Genomic DNA, 17,531 nt, shown 5'->3' on the forward strand with positions numbered 1-17,531 from the left:
GAATACAAAAGTTACAATGCCTTCCTCTATCCAGGGGGAGTAACGCTTTAAGCAGTCTGTGCTTTGAACAGTTCCTGGGAGATCAGTAGTAGATTCCGATGCACCTTTGCAGATTTACTGTAACACTTTAAACTTCACATTGACAATAAAACACAGAAGTTGCATCGGGATTGAATAACAAGGCACAATGCCGACTTCGGTCCATGGGGCTGCAACAGTCTGGTTGGAAACACCAAGGGGGACCAGTAGTAGCTTCCGATGCACCACTGCAGGTTTACTGTAACCCTTGGCCCTCCACATTGACGATGAAACACAGAAATTGCATCGGGAATGATTACAAAAGGCAACAATGCCGACTTTTGTCCAGGGGGAGTAACGGTTTAAACAGTCTGTAGTTTGAACCATTCCTGGGGGACGAGTATTAGATTCCGATGCACCATGGCAGGTTTACTGTAACCCTTAATCCTTCACATTGACGATGAAACAAAGAAATTGCTTCGGGATGAAATGTAAATGGCACAATGCCGACTTCTGTCCAGGGGTAGTAACGCTTCAAAGAGTCTATGCTTTGAACTATTCCTGGGTCTCCAGTTGTAGATTCCGATGCACCACTGCAGGTTTCCCGGAACATTTGGACCTCCATTAGTAGAATCCTAAGTACCACTGCAGGTTTATTGTAACCTGTCCACCTTCACATTGACGATGAAACACAGATATTCCATCGGTATTGAATACAAAAGTCACAATACTGACTTCTGTCCCGTGGGTGTAATGCTTCAAACAGTCTGTGCTTTGAACCTTTCCTGGGGGTCCAGTAGTAGATTCCGACTCACCATGGCAGGTTTACGGTAACCCCTGGACCTACAACATAGAAAATAAAACACAGAAATTGCATCGGGAATGAGTACAAAAGACCCAATGGCGACTTCTGTCCAGGGGGAGTAACGATTCAAACAGTGTCTTGGAAAATCTCCTGAAAGACTAGTTTGGGATTCTGATTCACTATGGCAGCTTTACTGTAACCCTAAAACCTTCACATTGACGATGAAAGACAGTAATTGCTTCGGAGTGGACTACAAAAGGCACAATGGTGACTTATGTCCATTGGGAGTAATGCTTCAAACAGTCTGGTTGGAACATTCAAGGGCGACCAGTATTTGCTTTCGGTGCACCACTGCAGGTTTACTGTTACCCGTGGACCTTCACATTGATGATGAAACGTAGAAATTGCATCGGGATTTGATACAAAATATCCAATGCCGACTTCTGTTAAGGGGAGTAATGCTTCATACAGTCTGCGATGAAACCTCTCCTGGGAAACCAGTATTAGATTCTGATGCACTACGACAGGATTAATGTAACCCATAAACCTTCAGAAGTACGATGAAACAAAAAATTTAGAACTGGACTAAGTACAAAAGGCACAATGCCAACATCTGTACAGGGGGACTAACACTTCAAACGGTCTGTGGTTTAAACTTTAGATACGAGACCAGTATTTTGTTCCGATACACCATTGCAGGTTTACTGATACCCTTGGTCCTTCACATTGACGATGATGGATAGAAATTGCATCGGGATTGAATACAAAAGGCACAACGCCGGCTCTTGTCCAGGAGGGGGGGGGGGGGGAGCAACGTTTCGAACAGACTGTGCTTTTGACCTCTTCTTGTTGTGCAGTAGTAGATTGCGATGCACCACTGCAGGTTGACTGTAAACCTTTCACCTTCACGTTGACGATGAAACACAGAAATTGCATCTAAATTGTATACAAAAGGGACAATGCCGATTTCTGTCCAGGGGGATTAACCTTTAAATAGTCTGTGATTTGAATCTCTCATGGGAGTCCACTAGTACATTCTGATGCACCACAGTAGTTTATTGTAATCCTTGGACCTTCTCATAGACGATGGAACACAGAAATTGAATTGGGGTTTGAATACAAAAGGCCAAATACTGACTTCTGTCCAGGGGGAGTTACGTCTCAAGCAGTCTCTGCCATGAACCTCTCCTAGGAGTCCAGTAGTAGACTCCCATGCAAAACTCTGTGGTTTACTGGAACCCTTGGGCCTCCACATCGACGATGAAACACACAAAATATCATCGGGATTGAATAAAAAATGCACAATGCAGTCTTGAGTCCAATCGGAGTAATGCTTCAAACGGTCTTTGTTGGGAACGTTCCTGGTAGTCCAGTAGTACACTCCGATGCACCACTGCAGGTTTACTGTAACCCTTGGCCCTTCCCATTGACGATGAGAAATAGAAATTGCATCGGGATTCAATACAAATTGCACAATTCCGACTTCTCTACAGGGGAGTAACGCTTGAAACAGTCTGTTTAGGAACATTTCCTGGAAGACTAGTATTAGATCCTGATGCACCACGACAGGTTCAATGTAACCCTTAAATCTTCAGATTGACGATGAAACACAAAATTAGATCTAAATTGCATCGTGATTGAATACAAAAGCACAATGCTCACTTGTGTCTAGGAGGAGTATCGCCTCAAACAGCCTGTGATTTGAGACTTTCTTGGGGGTCTAGTAGTATATTCCAATGCACCACTGCAGGTTTACTGCAATCCTTGTGCCTTCACATTGACGATGAAACACAGAAATTTCATCGGGATTTAATACATAGGGCACAATGCCGACTTCTGTCCATGGGGAGTAACGTTACAAACAGTCTGTGTTGGATGTTCCTGGGAGGCCAGTAGTAGATTCCGATGCACCGTACCAGGTTCACTGTAATCCTTGGAGATTCCCATTTACAATAAAACACGAAAATTCCATCGGGATTTGATACAAAATACCCTATGCCGAATTCTGTCCAGGGGGAGTAATGCTTCAAACAGTCTCTGTTGGAACCTCTCCTGGCAAACCAGTATTAGATTCTGATGCACCACGACAGGTTTAATGTAACCCTTAAACCTTCAGATTGACGATGAAAAACAAAATTTAGATCGGGACTGAGTACAAAAGGCACAATGCCGACAGATGTCCAGGGGGAATAACAATTCAAAAGGTCTCTGGTTTGAACCTTTGCTGGGACACCAGTATTCGATTCCGATACACCACTGCAAGTTTACTGCTACCCTTGGTCCTTCACATTGACGATGAAAGATAGAAATTGCATCGGGATTGAATACAAAAGGCACAATACCGGCTTTTGTCCAGGGGGAGCAACGTTTGTACAGACTGTGCAATTGACCTTTCCTGGGAGTCCAGTAGTAGATTCCGATTCACCACTGCAGGTATACTGTAACCCTTGAACCTTCACATTGACGATGAAACACAGAAATCGCAATGCGACTGAATACGAAGGTACAATACGGACTTCTGTCCAGGGGGAGTTACGTCTCAAGCAGTCTTTGCTCTGAACCTCTGCTGGGAGACCAGTAGTAGATTCCGATGCACCACGACCGGTTTACTTTAACATTTGGCCCTTCACAATGACGATGTAACACAGAAATTGCATCGTTATTGAATACAAAAGCACAAAGCTGACTTGTGTCTAGGGGGAGAACCGCCTCAAACAGTCTGTGATTTGAGACTTTCCTGGGAGTCAAGTAGTATATACCGATGCACCACTGCAGGTTTAGTGTAATCCTTGGGCCTTCACATGACGATGAAACACAGAAGTTGCATCTGGGTAGAATACAAAGGGCACAATGCCGACTTCTGCTCATGGGGAGTAACGTTTCAAACAGTTTGTGTTGGATGCTCCTGGGAGGCCAATAGGAGATTCCAATGCCCCATGCGAGTTTTACTGTAACCCTTGAGACTCCCATTTACAATAAAACACAGAAATTCCATGGGGATTTGATACAAAAAACCCAATGCCTAATTCTGTCCGGGGGGACCAACGCTTCAAAGGGCCTCTGGTTTGAACCATTGCTGTGAGACCAGTATTCGATTCCGTTACACCATTGCAGGTTTACTGGTTCCCTTGGTCGTTCACATTGACGATGAAAGAAGTATCATCGGGATTGAATAAAAAATGCACAAAGCCGACTATTGTCAAGGGGGAGCAACGTTTCAAACAAACTGTGCTTTTGACCTCTCCTGGGAGTCCAGTAGTAGATTCCGATGCACCACTCCATTGTTTACTGGAACCATTGGGCCTCCACACTGACGATGAAACACAGAAATAGCATCGGGATAAAATACAAAATGCACAATGCCGACTTCTGTATAGTGGAGTAACGGTTCAAACAGTCTGTGTTGGAACATTTCTTGTGAGTCCAGTAGTAAATTCAGATACACCACTGCATCTTTACTGTAACCCCTGGACTTTCTCATTGACGATGAAACACAGACATTTGATCGGAATTGAATGCAATAGGCACAATGCCGTCTTCTGTCCAGGGGGTAACGTTTCAAACAGTCTCTGTTGGATCCTCCTGGGAGACCAGTAGTAATTCATATGCACCACTGCATGTTTATTGTAACCCTTACACTTTCAAATTGACGATGAAACACAGAAATTTCAACAGGTTCGAATATAAACGGCAAATGCCGATTTCTGAACAGGATCAGTAACGCATCAAACAGTCCGTTTTGGAACACTTCCTTTAAAACCAGTATTTTATCCTGATGCACCACGGCTGGTTTACTGTAAGCCTTTGACCTTCACATTGACGACGAAAAAAAGAAATTGCATCGGGATTGAATACAGAAGGCACAATGGCGAACTCTGTCCAGGGGGAGAATCGCGTCAAACAGTCTGTCCTTTTAACCTTTCCCGGGAGCCGAGTATTAGATTCCTGTGCACAATATCAGGTTTACTGTAACACTTTGTGTTGTGACTTGGCAAGACAGCCAAGTCACTATGAGGTGAAACTGAAAGGCACGCGCTTAAGCTCGCGCAGGCTGGCGCGAGGTCTGGAACAGTTAAGGGAATTAATAGTAGCAAATAAAGTACGTAGTTGATGTAATACTTAACTTTAATCCATAATTGGTGTACATCGCTCTTGATGGTACATAATTATAATCGCAATATAACTGGTAATGGCACCTTGCTAGGTCGTAGCAAATGCCGTAGCTGAAGGCTATGCTAACTATCGTCTCGGCAAATGAGAGCGTATTTGTCAGTGTAGCATCGCTAGCAAAGTCTTCTGTACAACTGGGGCGAGTGCTAGTAAGTCTCTCTAGACCTGCCGTGTGGTGGCGCTCGGTCTGCAATCACTGACAGTGGCGACACGCGGGTCCGAAGTATACTAACGGACCGCGGCCGATTTAAAGGCTACCACCTAGCAAGTGTGGTGTCTGGCGGTGACACCACACTTTGACTTTCACATTTACGATGAAACACAGAAATTGCATCGTGAATGAATACAAAAGCAAAATGCTGACTTGTGTCTAGGGGGAGTAACGCCTCAAACAGTCCGTGCTTTGAAACTTTCCTGGGAGTCTAGTAGTATATTCCGATGCGCTACTGCAACTTTACTGCAATCCTTGGACCTTCACATTGACGATGAAACACAGAAATTGCATCGGGATTAAATTAAGAAGGCACAATGCCGAATTCTGTCCTTGGGGAGTCACACTTCAAACAGTCTGTGTTGGAACCTTTCCTGGGAGCCCAGTACTGGATTCCGGTGCACCACTGTTGGATTACTGTAACCCTGTAACCCTGTAATCTTCACATTGGCGATGAAACTCAGAAATTGCATCGAGATTGAACACATAATACCCAATGCCGACTTCTGTCGAGGAGGAGTAATACTTCAAATAGTCTGTGTTAGAACCTCTCCTGGGATACCAGTATTAGATTCTGCTGCACCACGAAAGGTTTAATGTAACCCTTAAACCTTCACATTGACGATTGAACGCAAAAATTGGATCGAAACCGAGTACGAAAGGCACAATCCCTACTTCTGTCCAGGGGGAGTAACGCTTGAAACAGTCTGTGCTTTGAACCTTTCCTGGGAGTCCAGTAGTACATTCCGATGCACCGATGCAGCTTTACTGTAACCCCTGGCCCTTCACATTGACAATGAAACACTCATATTTCATCAGGTTAGAATATAAACTGCACAATGCCGACTTCTGTCTAGGGTCAGCAAAGTTTCAAACAGTCTGTTTTGGAACATTTCTTGGAAGACCAGTATTAGATTCTGATGCATGACGGCAGGTTTACTATTACCCTTGTCCCTTCACATTGAAGATAAAACTCAGAAATTGCATCGCGATTGAATACAAAAAGGACAATGACGACCTATGCCCAGGGGTAGTAATGCTTCAAACAGTCTGTGTTTGAACCATTCCTGGGAGTCCAGTAGTGGATTCCGGTGCACCACTGGAGGTTTATTGTAACCCTTGGACCTTCAAATTGACGATGAAACAGAGAAATTACTTCGGGATTGAGTACAAAATGCCCAATGGCAACTTCTGTCCAGGGGGAGTAACACCTCAAACAGTCCGTGGTTTGAAACTTTCCTGGGAGTCTAGTAGTATATTCCAATGCACCACTGCAGGTTTACTGCAATCCTTGGACCTTCACATTGACAATGAAACTCAGAAGTTGCATCGGTTTTGATGCAAAACACCCAATGCCGACTTCTGTCTAGGGGTTGTAACGCCACAATCAGTCTGTACTTTGAACTCTTCCTGGGAGTCCGGTAGTAGATTCCGATGCACCACTGCAAGTTTACTGTAAACCTTGAACCTTCTCATTGACGATGAAACACAGAAATTGCATCGTGATTGAATATGAAAGGCACAATGCCGACTTCTGTCTGGGGGGGGGGGGGGGGGGGATGACGACTCAAACAGTCTGTGCTTCGAACTTTTCCTGGGAGTCTAGTAGTAGGTTCCGATGCACCACTGCAGGTTTACAGTAATCCTTGGGCCTTCACATGGACAAAGAAACACAGAAATTGCATCGGGATTGAATACAAAGGGCACAATGCCGACTTCTGTCCATGGGGAGTAACGCTTCAAACAGTCTGTGTCGGAACGTTTCCTGCGGGACCGGGATTAGATGCCGATGCACCATGGCAGGTTTACCGTAACACTTGGACCTCCACACTGACGATGTAACACAGAAATTGCATCAAGATTGAATACAAAAGACCCATTGCTGCCTCTGTCCAGGGGGAGTAACGCTTCATACAGTCTCAGTTGGAACCTCTCCTGGGAAACCAGTAATAGATTCCGATGCTCCATTGCAGGTCTATACTTATCCTTGGACCTTCACATTGACGATGAAACACAGAAATTGCATCGGGATTGAATACAAAATACCCAATGCCGGCTTCTGCCCGGGGGGAGTAATGCTTCATACAGTCCGTGTTGAAACCTCTCCTGGGAAACTTGTATTACGGTCCGATGCACCACGGCAGGTTTACTGTAACCCTGAAACCTTCGCATTGACGATGAAACACAAAAATTAGATCGGCACTGAATACAAATGGCACAATGCAGATTTCTGTCCAGGGGAGTCACGCTTCAAACTGTCTGTCTTGGAACATTTCCTGCGAAACCAGTATCAGATTCTAATGCACCACTGCAGGGTTTCTGTAAGCCTTGGACCTTCACATTGACGATTAAACATAGAAATTGCTTCGGGATTGATAGAAATTGCACAATGCCGACTTCTGAACAGGGGAGTAACGTTTCAAACATTCTTTGTTGGGGGCCTTTATTTTGAATCCAGTTGTAGATTCCGATGCACCACTGCAGGTTTACTGTAACCGTTGGACCTTCACATTGACGATGAAACACAGAAATTGCATCGGGATTGAATGCAAAATACCCAATGCCGATGTCTGTCTAGTGGGGGCAACCCCTCAAACAGTCTGTACTTTGATCCTTCCTGGGAGTCCAGTAGTAGATTCCGATGCACCGCTGCAGGTTTACTGTAACACTTTGACCTTCACATTGACGATGAAACACAGGTAATTGCTTCGGGATTGAATACGAAAGCACAACGTCGACTTCTGACCAGGGGGATTAACGCTTCCAACAGGCTGTGTTGGAACCTTTCCTGGGAGACCGGTTTTATTTTCCAATACACCATGGCTGATTTACTGTGACCGTTAGGCCTTCACAATTAGGATGAAAAACAGGAATTGCATCGCGATTGAATAAAAAAGGCACAATGCCTAAATCTGTCGAGGGGAGTAACGCTTCAAACGTTCTGGAACCTTTCCTGGGAGACCAGTTAACGTCGAGAGCAGGTTTAGGTGTCAGGAAGTTTTCTTTGAAAGTACTTGAATGCAATATAGCTATGTGTCTAAGTGAAACATTGATGACTAAGAGTGTAGACTAGATGAGAAGGCTTTAAAATGCATGCTAAAGATTAGATGGGTAGATCACGTAACTAATGAAGAGGCACTGAATACAATTGGGCCGAATACAAATTTGTCGAGAAATCTGACTAGAGCTAGGGACCGGTTGGTAGGACACTTACTGAGACATCAAGCGATCATCAGTCACCTGTTATTAGGAGATGAAGTGGCTTCTGAAATTGACTTACAGCAAGGAAATTGTTTTGACGCTTAGACGGCCACATCACCAACGTATCTCATATTGTAAGGAGAAAAAGCACATTGCAAGTTGTACGCTCCAGAAATCGATCCCACCGAAAAATCTGGGCCATAATTTGAAAATATGCAGTTCTGAACTAGTGAATGTATGCCTTTTAAACATTCGTGCGTCACTTGTTCGTCACTTGCTCCGCAGCGAGGTTCATCATCACTACCTTCGTCGTGTTTACACCCTTGCGTAGTCATACCTATGAAGCTGTTCGAAGAATGTGGTTGTAGTGAAAGGGCAGCTTCAACATCGTCATCGTCATGTCACGTAAAGAAGCATCGAACGTCAGTCCAAGGTTTTGCTTTATATCTTAAACGTCCTCATTCGTATAGTTGTCTTTTATTTCTGTGACAAAATTAAAAGGTGGAAATAACAGCACATTGAAAGCCCGTTTGATTTGTATAAAAGTTAGTCGAATAATGGCATATAGTGATTCTTAGAAATCATGCCCTCAGGTGATCACATTCGTTGAGATTTAAACATTGCAACTTGGCCGTCAATCTCTGCTGCTACTGAAGATGAGGCATCATCGTTTGTTGGTTTACCTGTATTATGAACTCTCGCTTGTGACACACTGCACTACACACTACTTCACACACGGGCAGCAGACAGCTGTAGCTTAGTGAAGCACGTGAGAATCAGTGCGCTAACGTTTTTGCTAACTGGAAGTTCAGAATATCATAAACCCATTGTTTCAGAATTATTGCCATAATTTTCGCACTGGATCGATTGACGGAGTTAATATCTAGCTAGTGTACCCTCTTCTCCTTAAAATACGGGTCCAGCTGGTCATGTTCCATTGTTAGAACGGATGTTGTGGGAGGTGCCGTATTAGTGAAGTGCAGGTGGGAACCATAGTTGGAGTACTATTGGAGAAGGCTCGTCATAAGGACTGTAGTAACTTAACCGAAATATTGTTATTTTCTCAAGACTAGTTTGGTGCAGCTCTCCAAGCTAATCAATTCTGCGCAAGCCTGTTTATCTCTGTAAAGATATTGCAACCTACATCCATTTGAACACACTTACTATATTGAAGTCTTTGTCACCCTCTCAATTTTACCTGCTCCCCACCCCACCCACCACCTCACACATTTCCTTCCAAGTGCCCATTTCTTAAAGCGTCATGATGTGTCTTAAGTTTCCTCACCTACACCAAAAGTCGTTATATCCATTTTGGCTGTCGTTGGACACCTTGAAGGTTTAAGAAGTAACGTACACTCATTTGATTTTGGTGTTTTAGTATCGTTCTTGTAGCTACCACTTTTTCACCGCTACCTAAAAATGCAGTGCCACCGAATACACTGTTTACAACATGTTGCCACATTCACATGTCGTTGCAAGCCCTTCGTTAAAGCTTGTTTTCCAACTTGACGGAAGATATGAGTATCTGAGATAACAGTCTGGTTAAGCATTAGTTTTCGCACTTACCTTCTTATTCGGTCTTTCATAATTCAGTGACAATCGACAACTGCGCTTGTTAATTAGAATTAACTAGTTAGATTCAGGGAAATAGATCGTAGCCCCACAAAAATAATGACAGAGATTTCGGTAGCTACGAAATTAATCAAGAATCACAATTAGTTCAGTTTATTGCATTAAAGTGGGCGTTGAATCATCTGACAAACATTGCGACCTCAAATCATTACTTTAGCAATTCTGGGTAAAGGATCTGGAAGCTGCTTCTGATAGTTAAATAATGATATTCACGATTTCCTGCTATGATTGCTGAAATGTTATATCAAAAGACAGATGGTGCTCTGTGACCAGAGAAGAACGAATATTGATAGCAAAAAGTCTGCAAACAAGTCTTGAGAGTGAAGCTTGAAAATTACTGAAACACAATAGAAATTATTTGACTGTCCTACAACCCATGTCACTGTAGTGGCTAGATCTCACCATGTTAATCTGCAGACTGAGACTGAAGTGGCTGCAGAATCAGTCATGGTGCTTGCTCTGACAACTTGCGTCAGTGGCCAAGTTCAACTCAGTCCGCAATGTTTTTAAGTCACTTGGAGGACGAAACACGAAAAAGAACCCTGAAGTGATTTTGTTCCAGCTGCTCCGGAAAAGGAACAGCCAGACTTTCGTGTACTAGTTCTTCAGGTAATTTTGTTTGACTTTACAGGCGCGGGAGGTAGCCGCACGGTCCCGGGCGCCTTGCCACCGTTCGCGCGGCTTCCCCCTTCGCAGGGTTCAAATCCTTCCTTTGACATTATTGTGTGTGTTGTCGTTAGCGTAAGTTAGTTTAAGATAGGTTAAGTAGTTTGTAAGCCTAGGAACCGATGACCTCAACAGTTCGGTCCCGTAGGAACTTACCATAAATCTCGAGAAACTGACTTTACAACAAGCTGGTCCCGTTCCTCCCTCTTATTTCAGGTGGTTGGCCAGTAAAACTACCCCTAACATTTGGTACTTGAAAACCACGTCCTGTTCTCTCTCCGTCTCTCTCTGTAGCCAGTGAGGTGGGTTCCTTCTTTCTAATACCTAATGTATTTATGTTAGAAAGTCCTGGTGGCTCTTACGTTGTTACACATTCTGTTTTTGCAATGCCTGGACCCAGCGGAATTCCATGCCCTCGAAGGTAGCCTGACTCGCTACACATCTCGGCCTTACCTCCAGTGGCAGTGTATTTCGAAGAAAGTCATGACTTATAAATTTGGTTCCCAAAAGTATGCTTCCAGTCCTCGCCAAAAACGGCTTCTCTCCTATTTCCACCTTCAGATTGCAAAACAGTCTCCGCTAGTGGCCCTAAGCTGTGGGAAATCGTATTGTGACGTCAATGACCGACGTCCAGCGGCATCACTCAAAGAAAGACTGGATGCCCAAGTGGCGTTCACCTAGGTGACTGCCGACCGGAGCTCTTCGGGAACTCTCACAGAGCACAGAGTGGTTGGGCGGGGGGAAGGGGTGGCGAGGGGGGGAAGGTGTAACCTCCCTGTCAGCCTACGTGGCCTGTGCTGCCTGCTAGCTTACACGCTTAACTTAATGGGCTTCCAGAGTGGTCTCTTATTTATGCAAATGTGTATAAAAGTATAAACTACATTCATTAGGTACTGACAATCACTGGTACTTATATACAGCTCATCTGGCAGTGGGCATTAGTTATTCCATTACGATTACTGTTTTTAACTCTGGTTTTATATTAGTTACAGGACAGTCTTGGGTAAAATGATAATGTAACAACATGTATTACAACAGTCATCAAACTTCGGTCGTTACTCTGGTACTGCGAAAGGTAAATAAGTGTACCTGTGCAAGAAAGTAATCAACTTTACCGATGAATTACAAAGAAACACATCTCGTAAGTCAACGCTTCATTTTCTCAGTTGCCGAGCTTACGCAATGGAATGTGGAAGTAACACACAGGATATCTATAGTTTCTATGTCAATGTCTTTGCCTTTTTATTATTTTACGCACTTCTGGTAGTTACCTATCATAGGAAGAAAGAACGCCTCCGATTATGGCATAATATTCCTGAAAGGTATGTAGGTCAAAGTATCAGAATACAAAATGGAAATAATAAAAAGCATCACAATGCAAACAGAAACGAATGAATTTATATGAAGAAGGATTTGTAATAAAGTTCATAAGCTTAATATTGGGAAAATACATGCTGCAACTCATGGATTCCTATTCGGACAGAAACTATATGTACAGAATCTAGAAAAAACTATTCTGTTGTGTAGTAACTCGTCAATTTTTCCCGAATTAAGAAAGACACACAGTAATATTGAATACACTGTGATAAAAGAGTAGTCAGCTTAAATCTTATCTTGCTTATTTGTCATTCTCTTAATTCCAAGAAACAGTGTCGGCTGTAATATTCAGCATACACGGCTACCAACTAGATACACAGTGATTAAATCAGGTAAAGGAATATGCTACCCACTAGTTGTATTTGTTTGAAAGAGAGATAAGGCTGTTAGAGATTATCCCAGAATAGCAAAATGGCGCGCATGCAAATGTTGACTCGAGCAGCATGTTTTCAGAGGAAATATAACCTGGAGCGTTCTTTCCTTGGTTCAGGCGTGAAACCGCTTACAGAAACACGCAGTCAGTTTTTACTGCATAATCTGCCGCATCTGTTTTGTCGCCACCAGACCACGCACTCCAAAATATTATTCAGGATTTTATCCACGTTAGCGAACGAACGTTGCACATCTAATAGCTTCGTCGTAAAGGAAACTTTATAATTTTTGGCCGAAATAACAAAGATTTAGAAGTAACAGGTTGTTTTTTACATTAATCCTGATGTCTCATTTTTTCCATAGCTAAGCGAAACTGAAAAAGACATATGAAATTTTTTAATTTTAAAAGGGAAAGGTGATAATTTTGAGATTTCTGTTGCTTCAGAAACTACATATGAAATTGCACAAACAGACATTAAACGGGTATCACTCCGTCAGTTAGTGTATATTCTATAGGGTCTTTGAAATCGATTATTATTGTTTTTTCAGCATCAGTCAATGACACATGCCATGTTAAAAGTAAGGAGACATCTGTAGTGACTTGTGCTACTTTGAAAATGAAATTTAGATTGTTGCACTGACGATGCTGCATTTAATACTTTCTGCTCGCACCCGCAAATGATATTACCATTAGTGTTCATAGATAAACAATATACTACAATTGTTTTGAGTTGTACATCGTGATCTTTGTTATCCATGCAGTTAAATATTCGTTGCATTAACATTGTCATTAGTGTTTTCATTTTATTTGTTTTACAATGAGTCCAAGAGTGATATTAGTGTTGAAGAGTAATTTTTTAATTCGAAAAAACGAAGGAAGATTCGACAAACGCAATGTTATAAAAGCAATGAAATCAAAGTTGCGAGGATACGAGCTGAAGGATACGTGAATCATCCAGGTCCAGCAAATATCCTGCATTCAATTGCACATAAGCAGCAAAGTTTCCTGTTGCTTTAGCAATTTACCATCAATGTATTTTTCATAGACAATATAAAGATTAAAAATCACGGTATAAGTCCACCATGAAGCTCCAAACGATGTGTGCTTATTTAGAAAAGATTATACAAGAGATGTATTACGATAATACATCGAACTTAGTTTACTTTCAAACAGCATCTGAGCTCAGAACAAGAATCAGAAGATTTCTCGTGAACCAAATCGACTCTAGGAGAGTCAAAAGAATTACGTTGGTTCCCGGTGTCATAACACAGTATTTTACCGTGCGATGGGATTTCGGTATTATAAAAAAAACTCAGGGCACAGGACAGATTCTTTACTGTGCAAGACGTCACAGAGGATAGTGCTACTATGAACGCTACAAAACACATGGAAGTCAAGGGTTGTTTAGTGACTACTCTCTTTAATTGCGAGTTTTGACTTTAAGTATGGGGCCATGTATCTTATCAATAAGACAATGTATTGTCGTCATTCAATAATCAAGTGGTCTCTGAGTTAGCATCATATTGCGGAAGGTTATATTTAGAAATCTCTTTCTTAAGTTCAGAATTCAGATATTTCATTTAGGATATAACTCGGTGTGGTCACTACACTTGAGACTGATGATCAATGAAAAGTGAAAAAGAAGGGATATCTGGTAAGAGAAGTTGCTAATGTATTCTTGTAGTACAGGAACAAGAAGCTGTTACTAACTCACGAGTCCGTATCAGTGATAATCCCCAGATATTGCCAAAGATTTATTATACTAGTAGACTGGATCAACGAGCACCTTTTAAAAGGAATCCTGATATATTGGCAGTAATAAATGTTGGATAGGCATGTCTAGAAGAAGAAATAAAAAAACACATCAAAAACTGTTTTGCATCACCCCGGTTCCTAGAACTCCTAAACAGAGACGTTGACTGTGGATATTGTATCACAGACCAGTCCCTTTGACTGTTCAGAGATGTCACTAAACCCTCCAAAGATGTAAACAACCATGGATGAGCAGAGATTATTAGACGGAGGGGTCCGACAGCCGTTCAGTTCCAGTCATTTCATCAGTAAGGAGGTGCACGGCTCGTGTTGTCTGTAATTCAACAGTGAATAGACGGTCAATACCGCGGTTCGATAGCGTCAGCACTTTTACTTTGTGCCAGGAAGGGCTCCCAACAAAGGAAGTGTCCAGGCGTGTCGGGGTGAACCAAAGCGATGTTGTTCGGACATGGAGGGGATAGAGAGAGACAGGAATTGTCGATGACATGCCTCGCTCAGGCCGTCCAAGGGCTACTACTGCATTGGATGACCGCTACCTACGGATTATGGCTCGGACGAACCCTGACAGCAATGCCACCATATTGAGTAATGTTTTTCGTACAGCCACAGGACGTCGTGTTACGACTCAAACTGTGCGCAATAGGCAGCATTATGCGCAACTTCACTCCCGATGTTCATGGCGAGGTCCATCTTTGCAATCACGACAGAATGCAGAGCGGAACAGATGGGCCCAACAACATGCCGGATTGACCGCTCAGGACTGGCATCACGTTCCCTTCGCCGATAAGTTTCGCATATGCCTTCCACCAGACAATCGTCGGAGGCGTGTTTGGAGGTACCCCGGTATGGCTAACGCCTTAGACACACATTCCAGCGAGTGCTGCAAGGTGGAGGTTCCCTGCTGTTTTGGGGTGGCATTATGTAGGGCCGACGAACGCCGCTGGTGGTCATGAAAGGCGCCATAACGGCTGTACGATACATATACTCCGACCGATAGTGCAACCATATTGGCAGCATACTGGCGAGGCATTCGTCTCCAAGGACGACAAGGCCCCCATCGTGCATATCTTGCGAATGACTTCCTTCAGGATAACGAAATCGCTCGACTAGAAAGGCCAGCATATTCTTCACACATGAACCCTATCGACCATGCCTGGGATAATGCTGTTTATGGACGACGTGACCCTCCATCCACTCTGAGGGATCTACGCCGAATCGACGCTGAGGAGTGGGACAATCTGGACCAACAGCGCCTTGATGAACTTGTGGATAGTATGCCACGACGAATACAGGCATGCATCAATGCAAGCGGACGTGCTACTCGTTGTTAGACGTACTGGTGTGTACAGCAGTCTGGACCACCACCTCCGAAGGTCTCACTGTATGGTGGTACAACATGCAATGTGTGGTTTTCATGAGCAACAAAACGGTCGGAAATGATGTTTATCTCTATTCCATTTTTCTGTTCAGCTTCCGGAACTCTCAGAACCGAGGTGATGCAAAACTTTTTTTGATGTATGTATAAGATAGTGTAGTTACAAACCGACTGAAACAAAGGAAGGAAGTACGTCAGAAGACGGATGGGTTCCTTTGAGGGTTAAATAGTGAAAGCAGGAGAGGATATACTAAACAAATATTGCAATTAAGCCGTACCATGTTAAAGTTAGCGGACGCAGGCCTTCATTATTCTGTACAGTTTTGGCTGCTTTAACAGTAGTGGCTGAATACTGATGAAAATCGTGTAAAGTAAGTAATGAACAGACCAGGTAATACCATTTGGTCTACTGGAGCACGTCTAGCGAGCTACGGCCGATATCCCAAGCCGGGGTCAAGAGTTCTCGCAGCGCACTTACCGAACGAGCGGGCGCCGCTGTGAGGCAACGCTCTTAACATTCGAGAGGACTCTTGTTCTCAGCAACCCAAGCCTTCTTAATTCACATTCCCTTGTGAATGCTACAAGGGCTGCTCAACAAGGCCGCAGTCAAATCCTTCCACTGACCCACTGAAAATTCAGGCCGCGGTTGGATTTCGACGGCTTTTCGGTGAGTCGGTGAGTTTTCTTTAACAGATAGGCAGGAAGCGATGGAATCCCTCCATGGAAACCCTCAACAGCACGACACAGTCACGTGACATAGCGGTTAACGAATTTAATTACGTTCTAGTAGTGATATGTCACACTGGCGTTCATCTGCTGGCATTATTGTGTCTGAAACGGAAAAACAATGTCTTTGGTTCCTTACTTATGCGTCTTATTTCAAATTACAACGAAACCTGCATGCCAGCTCTATATCAGACTCGAGGAGAGCGGGCACGGAAGCAACAGGCGTTAGCTCTGATTTCTTTGATTCGTCGGACTCTCGCATGTCATTATCGTTATTCTAATGTCCGCTTCACTAACACATGCCAGTGATCAAGGGTCGGAGAATGTCTATGCAAAGAGGAAATTCGTCCAGTCCCCACAGATTTTCCCCTTTTGTAGAAATGCTTTTCGGTTATTGTCCGTGATTGTAGTTAAACTACCTTCCATCTTTGGCTAAAGTTTCTTTCCGAAAGTTCACAAGGCTTCAACATTCCCATCAAGTTTTCTGAAACGACGCTGTCTGCAAAAAAAATACCACGGCATTTGTCTCAAGACACGCAAGTGCCAGATAACTGTGTTCTGAATACTTAATCCCTTGCACTTCCTCCGTTTAACAGTTTTGTTCTTTTTTAAATTCTCAGATAAAGGTCTGGTAACATCAAAATTTGTCGGTGTTCCTGATTTTTCCTTGTAGACAAGTGTCCTATTGGACAGCTGTTTCCGATGTCAATATAACAGATATACATTAAAACAGTAGTAAGAAAGTACTCATAATCCTCACTTGCTGATGTATAAATTTTGTTAACTGTTTACGCTAACTGGTTATGTCTACCCAATAAAATTCTGCTGAAATCGCAAGGAATTGGCCATTTAAGTTCAGTTGTTCCACACGCTAACTTGTATTTAGGTTGTCGTAGCTTTCAGGATGTGCTACTCAAAGATCCGTACACTTAGCACACTGTCTTAAATACCCATGACAAAGTCCTCAATCTACTAAATATTATCCGAGAGGTAAAAAGAACCATGTCAGACGATGTGACGTTCTTATAGAAGTCCTACGAACCTTCTTTGCAGAACCTTTTATTTCCATTTCATTTTTATCTCTTTGGCATTTGACTTTTAAGCATGAGACGAAATAAAACATCAAATTCAATATGGAGACTGAAACGGAGGGTAAATTACCTTTCCTTGACGTCTTGGTCAGGAGGAGGGCAGACGGCACCCT

The sequence above is a fragment of the Schistocerca piceifrons genome, chromosome 2 (assembly GCF_021461385.2).
Source record: "Schistocerca piceifrons isolate TAMUIC-IGC-003096 chromosome 2, iqSchPice1.1, whole genome shotgun sequence".
Lineage (NCBI taxonomy): Eukaryota > Metazoa > Arthropoda > Insecta > Orthoptera > Acrididae > Schistocerca > Schistocerca piceifrons.